General features: G+C 38.4%; 2 protein-coding genes across 7 annotated transcripts in view; one reads left to right on the forward strand and one right to left on the reverse strand.

Annotated features, from left to right (window-relative positions):
- Positions 1–7,907, reverse strand: part of SLF1 (SMC5-SMC6 complex localization factor 1) — a 56,645-nt gene extending 48,738 nt beyond the window's left edge. For 4 of the 5 annotated variants that reach the window (XM_084801935.1, XM_084801933.1, XM_084801934.1 and 1 more), the window contains exon 1: positions 7,762–7,907. The gene's annotated coding sequence lies outside the window, so the exon portion shown is untranslated. Of the gene's footprint in view, positions 1–911; positions 1,202–7,761 lie in introns of those variants that run through there. The other variant, XM_084801932.1, reaches the window with a different exon arrangement.
- Positions 7,908–7,950: 43 nt separating this feature from the next.
- Positions 7,951–21,178, forward strand: part of KIAA0825 — a 410,640-nt gene continuing 397,412 nt past the window's right edge. For both annotated transcript variants that reach the window (XM_084801930.1, XM_084801929.1), the window contains exon 1: positions 7,951–8,085. The gene's annotated coding sequence lies outside the window, so the exon portion shown is untranslated. The remainder of the gene's footprint in view (positions 8,086–21,178) is intronic.

Genomic DNA, 21,178 nt, shown 5'->3' on the forward strand with positions numbered 1-21,178 from the left:
TGTTTGTTCAAATGAGAACTGTGCATAGCACTTTGAGAAAAGTCTGTTTTGTTCTGATGACACGGACAGCATATAAATGCTATTCCAATAACTTTCATTTCTTTTCTGTTGTAATATCTGAAGAATAAGATCTCACACCACATTCAAGAGAAATAGGTGTTATTCTCAATATTCAAAGAAACAATGGCATCTCAGAAAAATCAAAGTTATCTTTAAATGTTGGACATAGTATGTATAACTTAGCACGAATGTGGCCCTGGATTCAATAAAAAAACACCACAAAAGAACAACAAGAAACAAAAACAAAGAAAGAAAACCCATAAACCTGAAAAAAAAGAAAAATCTTTTTATAAACATAGCAATTCAAACACATGAATAAGTGAAGACTGTTTTATAAACATTTTAATTTCAAGGACTAAAACAAGGCCTTACATACATATCTATGGGTTCCAAGCGTCTAGAAAATAGATGTAAAATATTTGGGGGACCTTGAATTTGAACTAATATGTAAAGACTTTTTTTTTTCCTCAACACTATTCCATAATCAAAATAAAGTAACAACTATTTTAATAGCATATACACTAGATTTGGAACTTTAAGTTCTTTAGAGATTATTTGAAGTATGGAAGAAGCTATGCAATTTAGATGATCAGATTTTGGTATCTGAGGGGAGTCCTGGAGTCAAAGCTCTCTAATACCTCAGAACAACTGCGTCCCCTGCCCCATTTTGGAGTTACAACTGAAAGTTTCACTATAAACCATCACAAGGGGTTAGGAGTGAACCTTGTCTTATCATGTATAATGCTCCGAAGGGTAAAGCAACTGCAGTTCCTGTTTCTATCTTTTATTATACTTGGAAGAAGCTCCTTGAGAAACCTAAACGCTCTGCTTTGCTCAGTACATCTAAGTACCTGCAAAGACAGTTGACATTAATGCTTTCTGTCACATCTCGAGGAATGCTGGCTGTCCTGTCCTGCATGGGCAGATCACCTCATAGGTCATATAGTAAGAAGCACAGTAGAGCTGCATAACAAAGCCATCTCTCTCAAACCAATAGGAAAAGAAGCAGATATTACGACCTCAACAAATTTGTCTTCAGTATTTGCCAACTAATTCCAAAACAGGCAACCGGCATACAGTATCTGCTCTCTAAAGTACTGAAACTCACATAAGTAACACAAAATATCCTTAAAAATGAGGATTTCAAACAAAGCAAATCCTTCAATACAGGGCATCGATTTGGCTAATACACAATTATAAAATGTATGCTAACATGCATGGTATCTCATAAAAATATAGTGATAAAATACCTTCATTCATACATAAGATACAAGTGTTTCTTGAACAAGCATCTTTACTGTATTCATTTTAAAAATCATTTTCAAGGTTAATATAGCTAGCTCTTGAGTGGCAATACAAATAATACACACTGGAACATAGACTAACTTTACAAAGACTATGATGTGGTGCAAGAAAGAACAATGTTTAATTCCCAAAACATCTAAACCTACATAGTAATGTTACACTTGTATTATACAACAAATGCCTGTAACTAGGCAAAAAAGCTTCTTCATTAACTCAATGGAATTATTAAATAAACCCTTTAACAATTTTTGTTTAGAAAATGATAGGCTGTTTTAGAAATAACAGTAAAACTCAATTTAAATATTACCTTGGTATTTAACCAGTGTTTTTATAGATCTCAAAAGGCATGATATTAAGCATAGTACACATGTTGCAAATTGTTTTTTTTTTTTGTATTGACAAATAAAAAATTTTCAAAACTAGTTAGCAGGGTATTTCAAACAATATTATGAAAAAAAAAGGGATCAGAGTAGTTTTTAGAACTTAAAATCTTACCGATCAAAAATATGATGCATTAAAGACTGTCCCTGAATACTTGGAATAGGGCCAGGGTGATGCTTAGTAGCAGAGCATGTGCCTATTAGGAAGGCAACACTAGGATCAATCCCCATGCCCTCCTACACCGATATTCAAAGCAACGTAAAAGTAAGATTGCTGTAATGCTAGCACCAATAAGTTGCTTTAAATACTAGATTATGCTTTATGAAAATTACATGTTAGGTTAGAAATAAAAGGACATATCTATCATACTGTTCTTTTCTTATCAGTAATTGCTACTTTAAAACTTGAATTAAGTGACATTTTGTTTTGAGGTATAATTGTTAAATCGTTTGAACTTACTGAAATAAGGATGTATAATGCAGTTTACATCTTCAGCATTATCTTTATAATATACATTTTGATTGCTGTAATCCCCTACATATATTTAGTAACATTTTCTGCTAAACAATTCTTGTAATTATGAAAACAGGACCAACTATACAACAGTAGAAAGCACAAAAGTATTTTAAAATCAGTTTTATTACTCTGAAAAGATTTAATCCGAAACTTTCCATGAAAAAGAGAAAAAGATAGAATATCCTGATTCAAACAGTATGAACGTATACATGTTTAAAAACAAATCAGAATGCAAGACATTTATTAACAAGTTCATCAGAAAAACAGAAAGTGCGGTAGCTAACTTTCACAGAACTGTAAACCCTGGACATGCACACAACCAGCAGGCTTTAGAAAGTCAAGACTAATTTAATTGCATTCTGTAATATGTTATCAACCTGAGGTAAAAGTTTATATAACCTAGAAAGATTTTTGAACATCATACTGTATAACAAAGATGGCCTACATGACATTAAATATATATGACTACATGGGGTAATATATACATAAACATGGCAATATAGACTATGGATATATTTATACACACACACACACACACACACACATATGTAGTAGTTTGATAGCTCTTCCATTCCCTGCAAGATTAAGAAAACAGTAAACAACAAACAGCCTGATGTGCTAATGAGTTAAAAGAGAACACTATGAAAATGCCCTTAATGCATTTCAATAAGTCATGCAATTTAAAGCAGAGTTAAACTTTACTAGGCGCTATGTCCTGACACATGGAGGACTGAGAGTTTACTTACTAAAGATTTTCTAATACAGGAAAGAACAAACATTTCATAGCACACTTGGAAGGATTATATCTTCCAGCCGATGTGGGGTAAGGGAGTGGGAGACAGAACTCTCAAACACCAATACAGATGACAATGTCACATAAAAGAGGAGAAAAGAGACCATTATTTTCAATAATTAAATGTTTATCTTTATAATAAAATTATATCACTAGGGTCCTAGCTATAAAAGTGTTCTTTGTAGTAGTATTTTAAAAACTTTATAGTAATAATTCCTTAAAATATACTTACCCTGAACCATACAAAACACAAAACTCAGGAGACAGTGCCTGTGAACAGAGCTGCCCTTTAAACATAGCAAGCAACTGTTGCTGTGGCGTGGACTTTCTTAAAATATCTCTCACTACCGCCTATCCTTGATGCCTGAAATTCCTTGACAGTTGGTGTCAGCCAGAAGCACCAGGAAACGTACAGTTCTCATTACTGGTATCATGTATATATATTTTTTATCCTAAGTTTTTAAATAGAACTTTTGAATTCTTTACAGTATGCAAGCACTGGAACATGTTTGAAGAATGGAAATATAGTATGTTAAAAAAGAAAGTTAGAGAGAAAAGCAGAGACAGAGGTGGGCCCGGTGGAGGACACCTTTAATCCCAGCCCTTGGGGGGCAGAGGCAGGTGGATCTCTGATTCAAGCCAGCTCGGTTGGTCTACATTTGAGTTCCAGGCAAGCAATAGCCTGTGAGACGCTGTCCCCAAAACAAGGAAACACAAAAGAAAGTCAAAGCAGGAACACAGGTAGTAAAACAAAGGTCTGAGGCTGAGGCAGAGGTGAGCATGGATATACAGAGTGACCCTATGGGACAGTGGAGTAAGAGAGGGATAAAAGGCAGGGTGAACAGTTGCCTAAAAACAAAAATCACTTTAGGAAAGAGAAGCCAAGGTGTCTAACAAAGTCCTTGGGGAAAAGTGAGGGTAAATCTTCCCTATTCTGCATTATAATGTTTGAGTGTATGTACATATATGTATGCATATAGGTATATAGGTATAACAACTAAGTTTTTACTTCTAAAATAATTTTTACCAACTTTTGATTTAATTTCAACCAACATTTTGAGTACAGAAAATGTCAAAAGTACTACAAAGTTTATAGTGATTAAAATCATCTTTAAATCTTCACATTATAAAACTATTGTTTTAGCCGTTCGTGGTGGTATACTCCTTTAATCCCAGCAGTCAGGGAGGCAGAGACAGGCAGATCACTGTGAGTTTGAGGCAAGTCCAGGACAGCCAAAGCTACGCAGAGAAAGCCTATCTAGAAAACCCCAAAACCAAACCAAGCCAAAAACCCAAAACCAAACCAAACCAAAAAACCTACTAGTTTTGTGTGTATATGAAAAAGAAGCACATATAACAAAATTTGGGCTTATACTTTGCTAATTTATTATTTTTCCATGCTAATATTCATTGTGTTCAAACCACATTTTGCAAAAATAGCAGTCTCTTCGTTTCCATTATAATAGGAAACTATTTCAATTTAAAACCTTTTATTACACATTATTTGACAATTCGTTCGTTTGTAACACATGTACAAGGCTCTATCTAGTACAGGTAACTTTACTGCTTTGAATTCAAAACTTGAAAGATTTAACTGTAAGTTTAAATTTAAACTTAAAATTACAATGAAATGAATATGGCCAAAGCGCTGGTTTTCTGCTTTGCAACACTGCAAAGCGTACACTCGTATCTCAGTACGCTCATACTATGTGAGTCATATTTTGCTTAGTTTTAAGTGGTGTACAGGAATCCTAGCCCTTCTGGGCCTTTGTGTTTAATATCATTCAGCAGCAGGCCTTCATCATTTGTTGTAAAAGATGTTATGTTAGGGCTAAGGAGATGGCTCAGCAAGTAAATGCTCTTGCTGTTAAGCCTAAAGACTGGAGTATGATCCCAAGACCCACATGGAAGAATAGATATACACATGCACGCACAAAATAATTGTGAAAAAAAAAAGTCACTTGACTTCCTGTTCCATCCTTCAGTGATATGATACTAATTATCTGGCAGAGGTCTGGAGAGATTGGGGATGCAGCACGGAACTGGTGTCTACCAAGCACGTGTAAGATCATTGGTTCCATGCACAAGCAACACACAAAAGAAGACAAATTGAAACAAAAAACCTGAAGTCTCTAGCGGTGTTGGGATCTGAGAAATATTCTTGCTTTTAGGAAAAGGAGCAGTCATTCCTTCCTTTAATGGAAAATTTGGCAGCAGAGAATTAACAAAGAGTGGTTGTGGTGAGGGAGAACAAACTAGGAGATGGAAGGCCAGTGTAGCTATTCCAACACTACACGTGGTGCAGGCTAGACTACACCTGTTAATTTAGGGTTAAAGGAGTCCTTAGGATGCAAACAGCACAAAAACAGTTTTCTGTGTAAAAAGGCACAAGTCTGAGATGAATTAAGTGATTGATTTAAATCTTACTATGGACCTAGTACGATCTGCACACATATATGTTTTCACTTTATCTACCCACATAGGTGAGAAGACAGGATGCTGGTGAGAATGCTGAAACCACACCTGATTTAAGCTAGAGAGGGAAGGGGTGCAGCTTAGCAGTGCGGTTTAGACTTAGCAGGGAACAAGCACTGAATCAGTCCCTAGTCCCAAGAAGACAGAAAAATAAATAAAAACCTACCTTAGAATTCTCATCTTTGTAAAAACAGTGAAACCAAGATTCAATGATAAGCCTGCTTCTGTGAAAAGGCTATGCCTTTCTGTAATGCCAACCAGGCTTAAATTCCAGATTTAATCTACTTCTCTTAAACAAATTTACAAGGCAATCTACTTTCTGCCAGTACAATAGGAAGGTAATACTTAACGAAAAAGAATCTACCTCATGGGTAAGGAGACATTTAAAGAAACAAAATACAAAGATTTAAGCAATTATTAATCATTCTGAAAAAAAAATCAATGTCTAAAATATTCACACACTTATAGGAATATTCTAAAAAGTACTATTACTTTTCTTTTGGTAGAATAGATTCTATTATTTTCCTCTCAAAACAGATTTGGAATTAATTATTGGAATTTTTCATACATATTTATTTTTAAAAATAATATATATTTTTAATTTCAAAATAATTTTGCTGGAATTGATTAAAAGTGACAGTCTACTATAGTTTTTTGTTCTTAGGAAAGATTCTTCAGTGTCTTTCAGTTTTATTATTTCAACCTCATGGAGAGTAAGACGAACTGACTTTATTCTTAACATGGTTTCTAAGCAGTGGAAAGATTTGTAGAATAATATCACTAAGGTACGTTCTGAAAATACTATCCAGTTAGTAAGGCTATATTACTGGTCTCCTAAAAGCCAAAGGGAAGTGCATGGAAAACGTGAATGAATGGAATGGAATTTTTAAGAGCGCTTAATTTTGATTATGAAAAGAAATTACAATAGACCACTACTTCACACACTAACATGATCTAAGCTTTTTGCTTCACAAAAACAAACAAGCAAACAAAAAAAATCCTGAATTATACAATTGACTTTCACTTAGGTAGATGAAGCATGAGAAAAATCTAGATTTAGAAAACAGGTCCAATGTAAGTTTAGTTGCTAGCCTGGTGTGTGCCGACGCCTGGATGCCTGTAATCCAGCACTCAGGCGTGAGCTCGAGACCACCCTGGTCTACAGAGTGAGTCTTGGACAGCCAAGACCACACAGAAAAACCATGTCTCAAAAACAAAAAAACAAAAACAAAACAAAACAAAACCAAAACAAAAAACAACAACAACAAAAAAAACAGGGGTGGGGTGGGGGACAGTTCAGTTGCTTACTGAATACTGTCTCACAACAAAATGCACCTCAACATTTGAGTACTCCAACATCCCAGCTCACGTGGTCTCTGTTATGTTTACACTGTGAATCCAGTTCATTTTTAATGTCTCAAGATAACTTTCTCACACTTTTTTTCCTCTGTGGAGGACAGTCACTTCTCACAAAAGAGCCTAGGGAGTTAAAAATCAAGTTCCATCTACCACAGGTCCCAAATCCTGATTTGGAGTATTAGGGCAAATCAGTGTTTGTCAACTTAGTCAGACCCTGAAAGTGGACTACACTTCTGCATAATCACTTAGTATCCCAATTTAGGGAAGGTGTTAACCAGTTGCTGTTCAAAGCCTACATAGCAACTGAGATAAAAAGCTCATTTTGCTTCCGGTGTGAAAAAAAAAAAAACAAAACCAAACCAACAACAACAACAATTCTAACTCCGAGAAAAGAACGTCTCGGATCTTCCTCCTAAGGGAAGAAGGCAGGCCCTAGGCATCCCGGCCACCTCCCGGGAAGCTAAGGTTTGGAAACAGAAGAGAGGGTGAGGCGGGCATCCTACCGGTTCTATGGAAACGAGAGACGCGGGCGGCCTAGCGCCTGGACCACCACCCGCTCCCCCCACCCTCCACCCCCGGCAGCGGGCGGCGGCCGGAGCTCGACGCTGGGACGCCCCAGGCCCTCTGCCTGGCGGGCCGAGGTCTGAGCCCACGGCCACCGGCGCGGGCGCCCGGCCCCGAGTTCACCGTGAAGGAACCAACAAGGCTGCTGTGGACAAGCGCGAGCGCCGGGCGCCACCGCGGCCCGGCGAGGACCACCGGGTGTCACAGGCGCGGCCTTGGGGCGGGGTGGGGTGGGATGGGGTTGCGGGGTGGGGGGGGGGGGATGGCGGGACGCAGCAAATGGCGTCTTCCGAGCTGAGGCGCTTTACCTTCCCGGCCGACCGAGCTCTCCGGGCTGTTGTCGTCTTGGGGCGGCGGTGCCGGTGGCGGCGGTAGGGGCGACGACTTACGGCGGTGGCGACGGCGACGGCGACGGCGACGGCGACGGCGGTGGCACTCAGGGCGCCACTAATCTGGGTTCTAGGAAATAATTTCCCGCCGCGCGCTCGCCGTCCCCCGGAAGCACTTTACCACTTCCGGGTGGTTGTTAGTGACGCTCTCGAGCGGTCGCCAGGGCCGTCTGAGCTGTAAGACCGCCTGGTTTTGGCCAGCATGCCCGGCCCGTGCGGAATCCGCGCAGCCCGCGGAGACTGGTAAGTGACTTTTTCCTCTCTCTTCTCCTCGGCCCGGTGTTTCCGGACAGCCAGCTGCCAGCAGCAATGCTTTGTCGGGCCGAGGAGTAAGCAGGCAAGGGTTGAACCCCTAAGACCTATCTCGTGGCGCCCGAATTTCCTTGTGGCTGCAGAAGGCCCTGGGGCAATGCTCACTGTCTTCAACGCTTTACCTGCATCCAACGTGGACGTCAACCTTGGGTCCCCAAGTGTTCCTGGGCGAGGCCGGAGACGACTGGGTTCGGTGCCAACGACCCATCAGCATTTCTATTCTCTCCTGTTTGCAGGGTTTGGTCACCCTGGTTTCTTGAAAGTTGCATTATGTTCCTTCCACCAGACACTGTTAAAGTAGTTCTGGGGGTTCACTGGAAAGGGGCGCAGGCGGCGGCAGGAGAGGACGTACATGCATTCCGAGTGGGGCATTACTGACTTCTACTTAAACTTTTCTCCTTTGCTCTTATTGAAGAATGGCTTCTGTATTTGTCGTTGCTATGCGTTAGTGAGACAGTATCCTACTTATAAGTCTATGCAGCAGCTTTAGATACAGGGTTCACGGTTTGGAAACCATTGATCCAGAATTGGGTATACTTTCAAGAAGGAATGTTCTGGCTTTACTCCAAGCTCTTTCGCTGTGAATAATTCAGGGGAATTACGGATGGAGGTCTGAGTCACCCAGAAGAGTTGTAAATACAAAATGCTTCTGACAAATGTCTAGTGTGAGAAAAGATGCTCATTTATTCAAAGACGTAAAAGGTGCTATATGATGACTCTTAGAGTGTTATTCTGTCTTGACTAATGCAGTATCCCTAAGTGAGTTCACTGATCACCTTGTTGCTGGTTTTTGTTTTTGTTTTGTTTTGTTTTTCGAGACAGGGGTTCCCTGTATATGGTTGGCTGCCCTGGAACTCGCCCTGTAAACCAGGCTGGCCTCCAATTCACAGAAATCCACCTGCTTCCCGAGCTGGGATTAAAGGCGTGCACCACCACGCATGCATATCACCTTGTTATTTCTTGATCTCCTTTAACCCATTTCCCCTATAAATCAGTCTATCCCAAAGGTCTAGAGATTACCATAAAGAAAAATGCAATTTTGAGGCTAGAGAGATGGCACAATGATTAAGAGCATATTTTTTAACATAAAATAAATGCATAAATAAAAATTTTTATAACAAATGTCGTATATACAATTAAAAGACTAAAGCATCAGGCAAGTGACCTCTTAACTTCTGAGAGGAAAACAACCATATTTAAGAAAGTGTGTTGATACTGATCTTTCTAACTTTCTGTTTGATTAATCACTGAACTTTTATAATGTTCCTATTGATACAAATATTGTCATCTTATTGATTTTTTTGCTTATATCTTAAACATTTATAAGTTCTTTCAATGAGATTTTATATTATTCCATATAACAACCAGCTTTTAAAAAATCACTATAAGAACAGTGACTAGCCAGATGAGGTGGCACAAGACTTTAATCCCTTCACTCTGGAGACAGAGGCAGGTGGATCTCTATGAGTTCGAGGACAACCTGGTCTACAAAAGAGAGACCAAGACAGCTAGGGCTACACAGAGACCTTATCTGGAAAACAATACAAAACAAAACAAACAAAAGAACAGTGACTCACTGTTTGGGACTCAAGTTCACATAGCGTTTCATGAATGCTCACAAATGTCTACCTTCTGCCTAGCAGTTTATAGTCACTATTTAATGCTTGCAAAAGAAAAATCCTACCTTTTCACATACACTTTATATTGCAGCTCTGAGGTTGTAACTTATACATATAAAATTGTGAGACAGATTCCAGGCTACCCTGACTCTGAGGCTCTTTACTGTGTTTACCTGGTGTGGTGGCTCCTGCCTGTAATTCCAGTATTTGGGAGGTGGGAGGAGGAAGATTAAGAGTTCAAGGTTACTAGGTCACATCTTAGACCCTCAAGACCCGTCTGAGGTATATTTTACCTTTTCTCAAAAACAGATTAACAAAAAAAAGCATACAGCAAAGCGGGCTGGAGAGATGGAAGTGTTGGCTTATTTGGTTATATTCCTATATATAGATTCTTAGCCCTCCACCTCCCTTCCAACCCCCCAATACTAGGTAGGAGAGGAAGAAGGTTAGAGGGGAAAGGGGGCGTGTGCCTCTATAGGCTACTTCCTTCTGATTAGGGACGTATAGTTCCTTGAGACAAGTCCAATCAGAAACCGTTCATTTTTGTCTTAGGCACAATGGTATATCACATTAGAAGTCAATGATGTATACATAGCCGACTTCAGAGATAACAAGATTTAAAGGCTACACTCGTCTTAGGACATTTTCAGATATGAATATAAATTCTGATCGTTGGCCAATTTTATCATTTTAACACAAAGGTAAATAAACATCTGTATTTTATGTATGCATAGTACTTGCAACAAAAGCATGTACTTTTGCCTTTTAGTTGTATTATATTAGTTTATAGCAATTCAATGACTCTTTAGAGGACCAGCTAAGTCTAAAGACAGCTATTAGAACACACACACACACACACACACACACACACACACACACACACACACACACATGCTTCCATGACCGCTTCTGAGCAACAGATACACATGTAATGCACGTACATACATGCAGGCAAAGCATTCTGTACAGATGAACAATAAAAAATTGTTCAAGATCTTTAAAAGAGTAGACAAGGATGAAGAATCTTCTTATAATGTACTATGAAATAAAGTTATATGTACAAATAGTCACTATAGGTGCCATTTACAAACACTGCTGACTGAACAGCATGAGGGTGGCATGCGGAGTAAAGAATTTTGCTTCCGGGAGTACAGATGAAGAAAGTAGTGGAGAAAAGAGAAGGAACAGTCACAAAGTCACTTGGATGCATAGGACAGTGAAGGCTGACATGGAGCTAAGGTACAAGTGGAGATTAAGGTAGACACCTTATGTGTATGCTTAAACATGTTAGGATTTTCACAGTGTGCTTTGATTTGTATATGCGACCAGAGTCTATGAAGGGTTGAATTGGCACTTACCTTCTTTTAGTCTTTTTCCTTCTCTCTTTGAAGGTTAATTTCTTACAGAAACATTTGCATTTACTAATAAGCCAAAAAGAAGGAAGTGAAAACCTGGTCACTAACCACACTCAGAAATACTCATTTACGTCTCGGCACATTATTTCAGGTTTATGTGTATGTGCCTTAAAAATAGAAGTATTTAGTATTCTACAATTTATCTTGTGATCTACTTTTTTCCTTATTCCATATATTTTTCTATGTTAATAAATTTGTGACTATAAAATGAATCTTAGGGCTGCATACTATTTGGTTTCAGGAATGTGTTATTGCTTTTATATAGACATTCTACTGCTAAATGATAGTATAACGTTTTGAAGTATAAACATGTCTTGCAATAAAACATTTTGTCTTTTATAGCTACTTACTTGTAACAAGTTACTAAAGAGAAATGATGACTAGAGCTCATATATACATATAGTATGTCTCATGTAATAAGTAGTGCCAAATTGTTACTAATTATATTTAAATTTTAAAATTCAGACAATTTAAAGGGATATGTAATAAGATGTTGGTCTCTTTCTACTCCATCATACTTGATTAATTGCATATAATTTATATATAATTAGATTTTGTTATATTTAAATGTAAAAATCAGAAGATGTAAAACAGAATATAATATTAACCTACATGTACTCTTCTTGTCCTCCTGAAAATCAGCCCAATAGTAGCTTGTATGAATGGACAAAGCATATCATATGGGAAAAACAATTTTAACCTTTAGATGTACTGTTTGCTGAATGGATAGAACATTTGTAAGAAATAGGAAAAAGCAGTCTTTACTGTGGTGTGTGCTAAAGAGTACATGGTTGAACAACCACAAGAAGAGTTTGATGTCTACTTTTTATGTAGGCACTTTGGCATACTTCATGAAGTAGTGTAGCCATGGTGTTTCCTTTTCCATAGATACCCAGCATGGCCAATTTCTTTTTGAGTCATTCAAAAAGATGAAGTAGGTTTTTGTCAGGTCTATGACTTCAGCTAAGCATCTTCGTATGTGTGTGTGTAGGTTTATACGATCTTGAGTACTTGCTAACCTTCATGCTCTTCTAGAGGATACATGTTTAAAAAGAAAAGGGGTTAAATCAAGCAAGACTACAGAGCATGTGGCAAGCTTCCTTCAACACATACAAGAGTAACGGCCATCTTTGAGATGGGCTTTCTCTGTGTACCCCTGGCTGTCCTGCAACTCAATTTGTATCCTAGATTGGCCTCACACTCACAGAGATCTGCCTGCCTGCACCTCCGAGTGCTGTTCCTCTCCTAAGCACTTCTATGGGTTAGCAGAAGGCAGCCCGTATGTACATTGTAGTTGGTGGTGAGGTGGAAAGGGCCAAACGAGCCAGATGAGCTTCTCGCTCAGACGGGCTCTTTGAACTTAACATACTCACTGCTTACACATAATGTCCTGCTTTCACACATCAACACACCTACTGCTCACCACTGCTCGCCACATGTAATGTTTAAGTAACTATTTTACTATTTGATTTACAATGGCTAAGATCAAAGCAAAATAAAGAGACCAAGAGCAAACCTTAATTCATCCCTAAGAATACACCTCACATTAAAAGATGTAACAACAACATTTGTTACTTTCATTAGCCAACACAATATAGTATGGTTGATTTCAGAGAGAACCTGAGTGACATTTTAAGCTTATTAAATTATTATCTGAAAGCTTTAGTTAAGTTCTCTGAGGTATACTTTTTCCATCTACTGAATGTCAATAAAATGGCACCTTTTATGATAATGTATAAAATACACAAACAATCCTAAAATGTTTTATTGGGTGTCTGTATAGTTCTACTTTTTTAAAAAGTAAAGTTACTGTTTTAAAGTGAGAGAGATAATTGAAGTCATATGGATTCCGATTTAAGTCCTAACTCTTAGTTTCTTTTTGCCTGTTTCTTATTCACAAAATAGAGATAGCTGCCATCTTCATAGCACCTTTGTGGAGATTAAATGAAACTGCAGCTCACATGCAGAAATTAATATGGTGGCTGGTACTGTAAGGCCAGTGTTCAAATTTACCAGGAAACAGATGTCAAGAGGGATTTTATGTGCAGGAGGCTTTTAGAAGCACCAAGAATAAAAGAAGAGAGTAGAAACGGAACATGAAGGATGTGGGTCTCAAACCCCAGGGTTCAGCGCAAGCTTGATGATGTTTAGGAAGGAAGGAAGGAAGGAAGAAAGGAAAGAAGGAAGGAAGGAAGGAGAGGAGAGGAACGATCAAATTGTTACACCGGTCCTAAGAACTTTTCGGCAGGGGCTTGTCATCACCTATCATGCCTGAAGCGCTCAGTTTGATCCCAAAACGACATAAAGCAGTTGTGGTGGTGTACACATTCTTCCCAGCATGGGACAGCTAAAGAGAGGCAGGAGGATCAGCAGGTCAAGCTTATCCTTGGCTCCCCTGTCCTAAGTAAAGTAATATTTTTAGAAAGTCTTTGATCGGAAGGTAAGTTTCCACACCAAAGTTATCTGTTAAAGGAAATTCATGTCGCCACCACAGTACTCAGCCAGATGTTATCTTGTACAATAACTAACTTTGGAGACATGCTATAATTTCTAATTCTTTGAATGCCAGCCCTTGAATTTTACTGCCATTACATGACCTCTCTCTCGTCCTTGCAAAAAGTACAACCCTACTTGCCAGACACTGACAGTTGCACTCGAGGCTTTCCTTTTTATACTAACCCCTGTACTCTATACTGTAGTTTCATTAGCTGTTAAGAACAGTTGAAGAATCAGAAGATATGTTTCAAAGAGCCATTCAAACATGTGAACATTTGGTACCACAACTGCCTTTGTAATTCAGTGGTTAACCAAACTGTGATCTAAATTTCTGTATTCAAGTAGTTAACATGTCAATAGAATACTAATAAATTTCCATCATCTGAGTAATATTAATATGCATAGTTTAAATACTGTCCATTTTCCTTTACGCAGAGTAATGTTTGCTACAAATATGAAAGTATTATAGTTTTATATGTCCTGTCTTTGTTTTTAAAGCAGTTGTAGAGATCCCTCAGTGCAGTGCTTTGTAAACAGTAGTTTATAACTACCACTTCAGCCAAGAGGAGCCTGTTGTTTTAGTTGAGTGTGTTTTCAGAGCTTAAATGTGTTACTATGAAGCACAGCTGTATTGGAAAAGAAGTGATCTCAATGAACCTCTTCATCTTCAGGAGGAAACAGAGGCTGAAGAGATCCAGCCAGTCCAGTCTCTCTGGACCTGTAACTGGAATTCAGTACTAACTCTTAAAAATGAAAATGGAGAAGCCTTTTGGTTTACTTCGTGCTTTCCAGAAAGGGCTTCTTGTTTCTTTTCTACCTAGCACACACAAGTTTATGGATGTGACAAGTGTCCTTCTGGGCCCTTTCATTATTAGCTAAGATTTACTGAAAAGAGTTCTTTGCTAGCCCTGGCCATGGTGTGTCAGAAACTGGAGGCATGTTCTTGTAGCAGTCAGTAGCTCTCGTCTGAGTCTTTCTGTTCTCTCTCAAGAAGGCACAGCTAATCTAACTGTAAATCTGGAGTTTACCTAATTACAAATGGTGAGCTTTAGGAATATTTTCAGCTGTATTATCTTGAGGTCTAAATTTTCAGTAACATGGGCCTTTGGTACAGCATGGTATGGTATGGAATGGTATGGTATATGGTATGGCATGGTATGGTATGATATTTCTGGTCTGGTATGGTATGGAATGGTATGGTATGGTATGGTATAGTATGGTATGGCATGGTATGCTATGCTATAATACAGAATCGTATGGTATACTATATGTAGAATGGGATGGTATGCTATGGCATAGAATGGAATAGTATGACATGGTATGGAATGGTATGGCATGGTATGGTATGGCATGGTATGGTATGGCATGGTATGGAATTGTATGGTATGGTGTTTATTTTGTTATTATTGTATCATGTTATGATATGCAAGTTCTTTCCCTATTTTCCTTGCTTTATTTTTAACCTTAGCACATCATATATTTTCTCTTTTACAATGCAAGGTTTGTTTAATCACATTTCTTTAAATTTTGTAGATATGTTACGCTTTCTTTCTCTAGTGTGTATTCATTCACATTTGCTCTCAGACATGGTCATGAGAGATGAAACTGTTTCTTTCAAGTGAGCGAATCTGCCTTCTGCGCTTTGGGAAAGTTTGGAAGTGCGCTGGTTGTGTGGGGCGCTGTGAGGCTCTGTTCCTGCAGTGCCTTCTGTGCCCTGGTCTCCCTGGAGAGTCTCTGATTAGCATTACTTTGTCACTTGTTTAACCCAGCAGTTCTTACATGTTGGTGGTGCTGGGTACCTTATTCTCCTAATGATTATTGAAGACCTTCAAAGAGTGGTTTTGGATGTTTTGGTGTTTTTGTTGTTACTATTTTCCATGTGTGTGTCATAGTTGTGTAGATATGTTTGTAAAGGTGTGTGTAAGGGTGTAGTCTGTACGTGTGCGCATGGTGCACCTGTGCATGTGGGTGTAGCTGCACATATGTAGGCCAGAGGTCAGCATTAGGTGACTTTCTCCGTTTTCCTCTGCTTCCCCTGCTTCCTATCCCCAGACTCTCTCACTGAGTCTGTGCTGAAGGATTTAGCCAGCCAGGCTGGGCTGCCAGCTCCAAGCACCTGCTGTCCCTGCATCCCCAGCACTGTGGTTACAAAGGTGTGCCACCACTCTTCACCTAAACTTAGGTCCTCAAACTCTTGTGGCCGACTCTGCCAATGGAGCTAATTCCCCAGCCATGTTTTGCTTTGAGACAAGGTCTCCCTCTGTAGTCTAAGTTGGCCTTGAATTTGTGATCTTCTTACCTTGCCTTTCAGAGCTTGACTGTTTTGAATTCTTTTTTTGTTTTTTTTCCCTGAACTTTACGTACATATTTATTGTAGTATTAATTAAAATGAAATATTGAAGAAAACATTTTCAATAACATACCATTAATGCAGTATTCTTTAAAGAAAACCTGTATTTTCTGAAACAAGCAAACAAAATGAAGTAGCTGCATTGTTTTTGTATTATAAATGTGTTCAATGTCTGTCCTAATAGAAGGGAGTTGACTTTCAGTCCTGATCCTACTTTCAGGAGCCTCCAATGAGAGAGGACATGTGAAGTTTTTCTTCTGGCTCTGGGCTTCCTTGCTCATCATGACCTTTTTTAATTCCATCAATTTACCTGCAAAGTTCATGATTTTCTTTTTCTTTACAGCTGAATAGTGTTCCACAGTGTGCATGTACAATATTTTCATCATCTATTTGTCTGTTGTAGGACGTTTAGGTTGTTTCCATTTTTTAGTAGCTGTTGTGAATAGAGCAGCAATGAACAAGGCTATATGTATCTGTACTGTAGGATGCTTAGTTCCTTTGGGCACATGCCTAGATTGATGTTTAGGTTTACAAAAATTCTCCATTCTCCACACTGATTTCCATATGGCTTTACCAGTTCGCAAGCCCATCAACAGTGAGTGAGAGTCATCCTGTCGTGTGTGTGTGTGTGTGTGTGTGTGTGTGTGTGTGTGTGTGTGTGTGCGTGCGTGCGTGCGTGTGTGAGAGAGAGAGAGAGAGAGAGAGAGAGAGAGAGAGAGAGAGAGAGAGAGAGATGCCACATCCCTCTATCATTTATTGTCAGTTTTTATGGAACTTTGCCATTCTGACTAAGGTAAGAGGAAATCTCAAAGTTATTTTGATTTTTCACTTCCCTAATTTCTAGACACAGTGGCTCTTCCTTCTCCTCCTCCTCTCCCTCCTCCTTTGCTGGCCTCTTGTCCTCCTCTCCTTTCCTCCTCCTTTCTTCTTCCTTTTCCTACTGTTGCTCCTCCTCCTTTTGAGAACTCTATTCTTATCTCAGGTCCATTTTTCAAATGGTCTATTTTTTTATTATTTGTTTTTTTTGATTATATATTCTGGATATTAACCATTTGTCAGATGTATAGCTGGCAAAGAGTCTCTTCCTTTCTGTGGGCTTCCTCTTATCTTCACAAATATTTTATCATGCTGTCTAGTTGTTATGTTAAATTTCTTATTAATTTATTCGCTCATGTATAACATCTGGACTGCAGCTTCCCCTCCCTCCTCTCCTCCTGTTCCCTGCCCCGACACCCCACCATCTACTTATCCCTTCAGGAGAGGACAGGCCTCCCAGGGATATCAACCCATGTTAGTCTTCTTCTAAAAGTTGCTTTCTTATAGTTAAAATTGATTTCAAATCAACACACCTTAAATTTAATGAAATATCATTTTACTCAACGTTTTATTTCTTCCCTTAATGTCACTGTTGACATCGTGTTAGATCCCTTCAGTGCACTAATTGTGCTGCTGTGCGTTCTCTCTTTCACTTTAAAGAGTTGAATGGAAACGAAGGAAGCAATATTTTATACAGGATTTTCTTTCTCCTTTGAGACAGTCTCCTGTAGTCCAGGCCTTGACCCTAGGGTGTGGTCCAGCATGGTTGTGAACTGCTGTTCTTCTTTCCGCTTCTCCTATCCTGGGATTATAGCCTGTACCACTGAGCGAGCTTCATATGGTTGTCAAAATTAACCCCAATACTTTACTAATTCTGGAGTACTTATTTTTTATTACATATTTCAGTTGCCAGTTAGTGTCATTTTCTTTAGTATTTCTTTTTAAACAAGGCTGCTGAGAAATATCTCAGCCTTTATATAGTATTGTTGTAAAGGCAATTGTTATGCTTTGCCTTTAGTTTATTGATAGTTATTCTAGATTCAGATTGACATTGTTCCCTTTGAAAGCTTCAAATTTTTTCTGGTATGAACTTCTGATTTCCATGGCATGAAGCTAGTGACTAATGATATTACGATAGTGATGTTCACCTTGTGTCATAAGTAGTTTTCTCTTCTAAGATTTTTTTGAGGAGTTTGATTATATCTAGTTACAAGTATTATTATCCTACTTAGGATGCTGAAGCATCTTTGATAGATAAGTTAATGTTTATCATGTCTTTTATGTTAAATATTGTTTTATCACTTTATTTCAGTGACTCCCTGCTGGTATTCCCTTTATGTTTTGTTGTAGTTTTTTTTTTTTTTTAATACTTGTGATTTTCTCACATGTCTGAATCTTTATTTATTCTCTAAATATTCTTGTTTCTCTTGTTGAAGTCAGGTAATTTATATTCATTCATCTAAAATTATTTCATATTGGCATATGCTGACAATATGCCTATAATTAATTTTATTTACTGTTTTGCAAATTCAAATTTAGACTTTCCTTTGATCATTTATCTGTTTTTATTAATAGTCTATTCTCTTGCCCATGCTGCTGAGACTTGCAGTCCTCCTTCCTCCACCACCCACTTATCTGGGTTATAGGTGTTCATCAACATACCTGCGTGTCCCCCCATGTTTCTCTATTCAAATATATATATATTATTAATTTTCTGAGACAGGGTCTTACTCTGAAGCCCTGGCTGTCCCAGAACTCACTGTGTAAATCAGACCAGCTGCAAACTAACAGATATTCTCCTGCCTCTGCCTTCCAAGTGTTAGAATTAAAGGTATCAGCTATCACTCCTGCCTAGTGCTAGACTCAGATCATCAGAGTCTATTCCAGGAAGCCCAATTGAGCATCAGAGTCCAGAAGCTAAAGCAAAGGAACGTTATTGAGTTGACACTCGGGGTCCACCAAGTGCAGAAGAGTTGGAGGACCGCGTTCTGTAAAAGCGGAGGGTTTAAATACCCTTTACAGAAGCAGAACTCAGCAACTGTGGTTAGTTATCAAGTGGTAGGCTAACAATAGGTGACCTTGTAGGTGAATGGGGGTCTGAGGTAGTAAATTCCAAGTAGGGTGAGATGGGGGCAGTAAATGCCGAGGGCAGGGTGGAGATGGAGGCTAGGGGAGAAGTTTTAACTCCGGCCTGCAATTCCAAACTTGCTTAACAACGCTATTGTTATGATGGCCAAGCCCAATCCACCTGGAATCTCGCATTGCTTAGCTAACAGTGTTACTGTTATGATGGCTGAGTTCAGGCCACGTGGAATCTGACACTAGAACATGTTTTCAATATCTACTTTGTAGTCTTTATTTCATGCCAACAATATGAGAATATGTAGACAATTTCTATTAGCTGTTTTTTTTTCTGTCTTTATATGTATTTTATTTCTTATTGAAAACTGACCATTTTAGATCATATAACAACTCCAGATTCAGGTTTTCTTTTCTCCTTAAGGTTTTCATTGACACTTTATTTTAAAAATAATTTCCTCCTATTATACACACACATATGTATATGTGTGTGTGATATATAACCTTGTGTTATATGATCATAAATGTCTGTAATTTTAGTCTTGGTTTTACTTTTACATGTGTTTCCAAGGAAATAGTACCCTATGTCTATGGAGTTACATGGTGCCTGTGTTTAAACTCTCTACTTCAGTAATTATATTCTCTCACCTCTGTGTAGATCTCTGTAATGATAGAGGAATGAGATTTTACTTTCTGCTACCCCCTTTTCTATCTTTTCTTTCCATATGCTAGCTTTGTGTTCTCTTTGTCCAAGCTGTCCAGCCCTGCGGAGCCCAAGCACGTTTGCTCCAGTTACGATGCTGACATGGAACCACTGGAACTGTTAGCTGCCTGTCCACTTTCAACATCTTAATTTCCACTGACAGTATGATTGTGCTAAATGAATTTTCTTTGGTCACAACAGAGAAGTTTCTGTTTCTAATGCTCATTCCTAAACTGGAAAAACCTGTAGACTGACTGAGTTGTAATTGGTGGTAACAAAAGTATTGAGAATGTTACTGTCTATCAGTTGTATTTTAATTCCAAAAAGTTAATTAAAAATCTATTTTAAAAAAACTGACTTGACCTATGATGTTCATTGCTGCTAGTTTCTAAACTGAATTGCTTGTAGGTGCTGCCTGGCTCTACAGTGCCTTCTGGAGAGGGGAGAGAGTTTGTGGATCATTCTCCATCACAGTTGGAAGTCCTTCTTCTGGCCTTGTTCCATGGATGGCATTTTTTTCTTGTCTTAATTTTCCTAGTTTATGGAAAACGTGCATGTTCTATTAGTTGATTTATGACTTCTTTAGAACATTTTTTATTTTGTCTAGATAACAAATGTAGACTTTTTTCTTCATATATTGAATGGTCCTTGGCTATAGTTGATGGATAAAAAATTTACCTACTGCATTTCTGCATGCCTTTTTTGTATAAATCATGATAAATAAAAATATGGATTTTGAAAACAATTCAAATTAATTTGTGTTTGATGACTACAGGTGGAACTATTTAGCAAATGTTCTGGATAAATGCACCATCACAAATATTTTAGGCAGATACATAAAATAATTATTCAATATGTGAAGTGCATAAAAATAAATCTAATGAAACTCCTATGGTAAAAATAACAGAACATTATTGCATGAAAGAAAGACCTTGAAATGACATCTGACACACATAGCTTAGAAAACCCAGTGCCATGGTCCGGGGCTGTAGCTTAATGGTTGGGTGCTTGCCTAGCATGCTTAACACCCTAGGTTCAGTCCCATTGTTCAGTTTGACCAATGCCGTCTCATTACATTCTTCAGCACTTACTTTTGATTGTTAGAATAGAATATTGTCACAACAAAAACACTGTAGGGCAAGACTAACATAGTGTACGTAGTGCAGACCGAGGCAGGCTCACTGGTAGGCGACACCTTATTAGTGGAATTGTAGTCAAGGACCAGAGTCTCAGGGCCAGCCGTAAACTCAACTTGATTAGAAACTTTTAAACAAGAATCTTAGCTATCCTGATTATCTTTAACAGAGGTAGACACTTAAAAAAATAGTTTATATTAGAGAATGCGTAAATAATATTGTAACACAAACACCAAATGATGATGACAGGGCCTATTTTTAACATCATTATCTACAAAATAGAGGAAAAGTTGACTTAAACTAAACTGCCTGGAACAACAGGTAGCTAAATAGGAAGAGGCAGCTGGACTGAGTAGCATTGTGTTTTATGGCTTAGCCATAACCTTCCTGACAGGACCAGAGCTATTCCA

This window comes from Acomys minous (genome assembly GCF_964271855.1).
Source record: "Acomys minous genome assembly, chromosome: 11".
NCBI lineage: Eukaryota > Metazoa > Chordata > Mammalia > Rodentia > Muridae > Acomys > Acomys minous.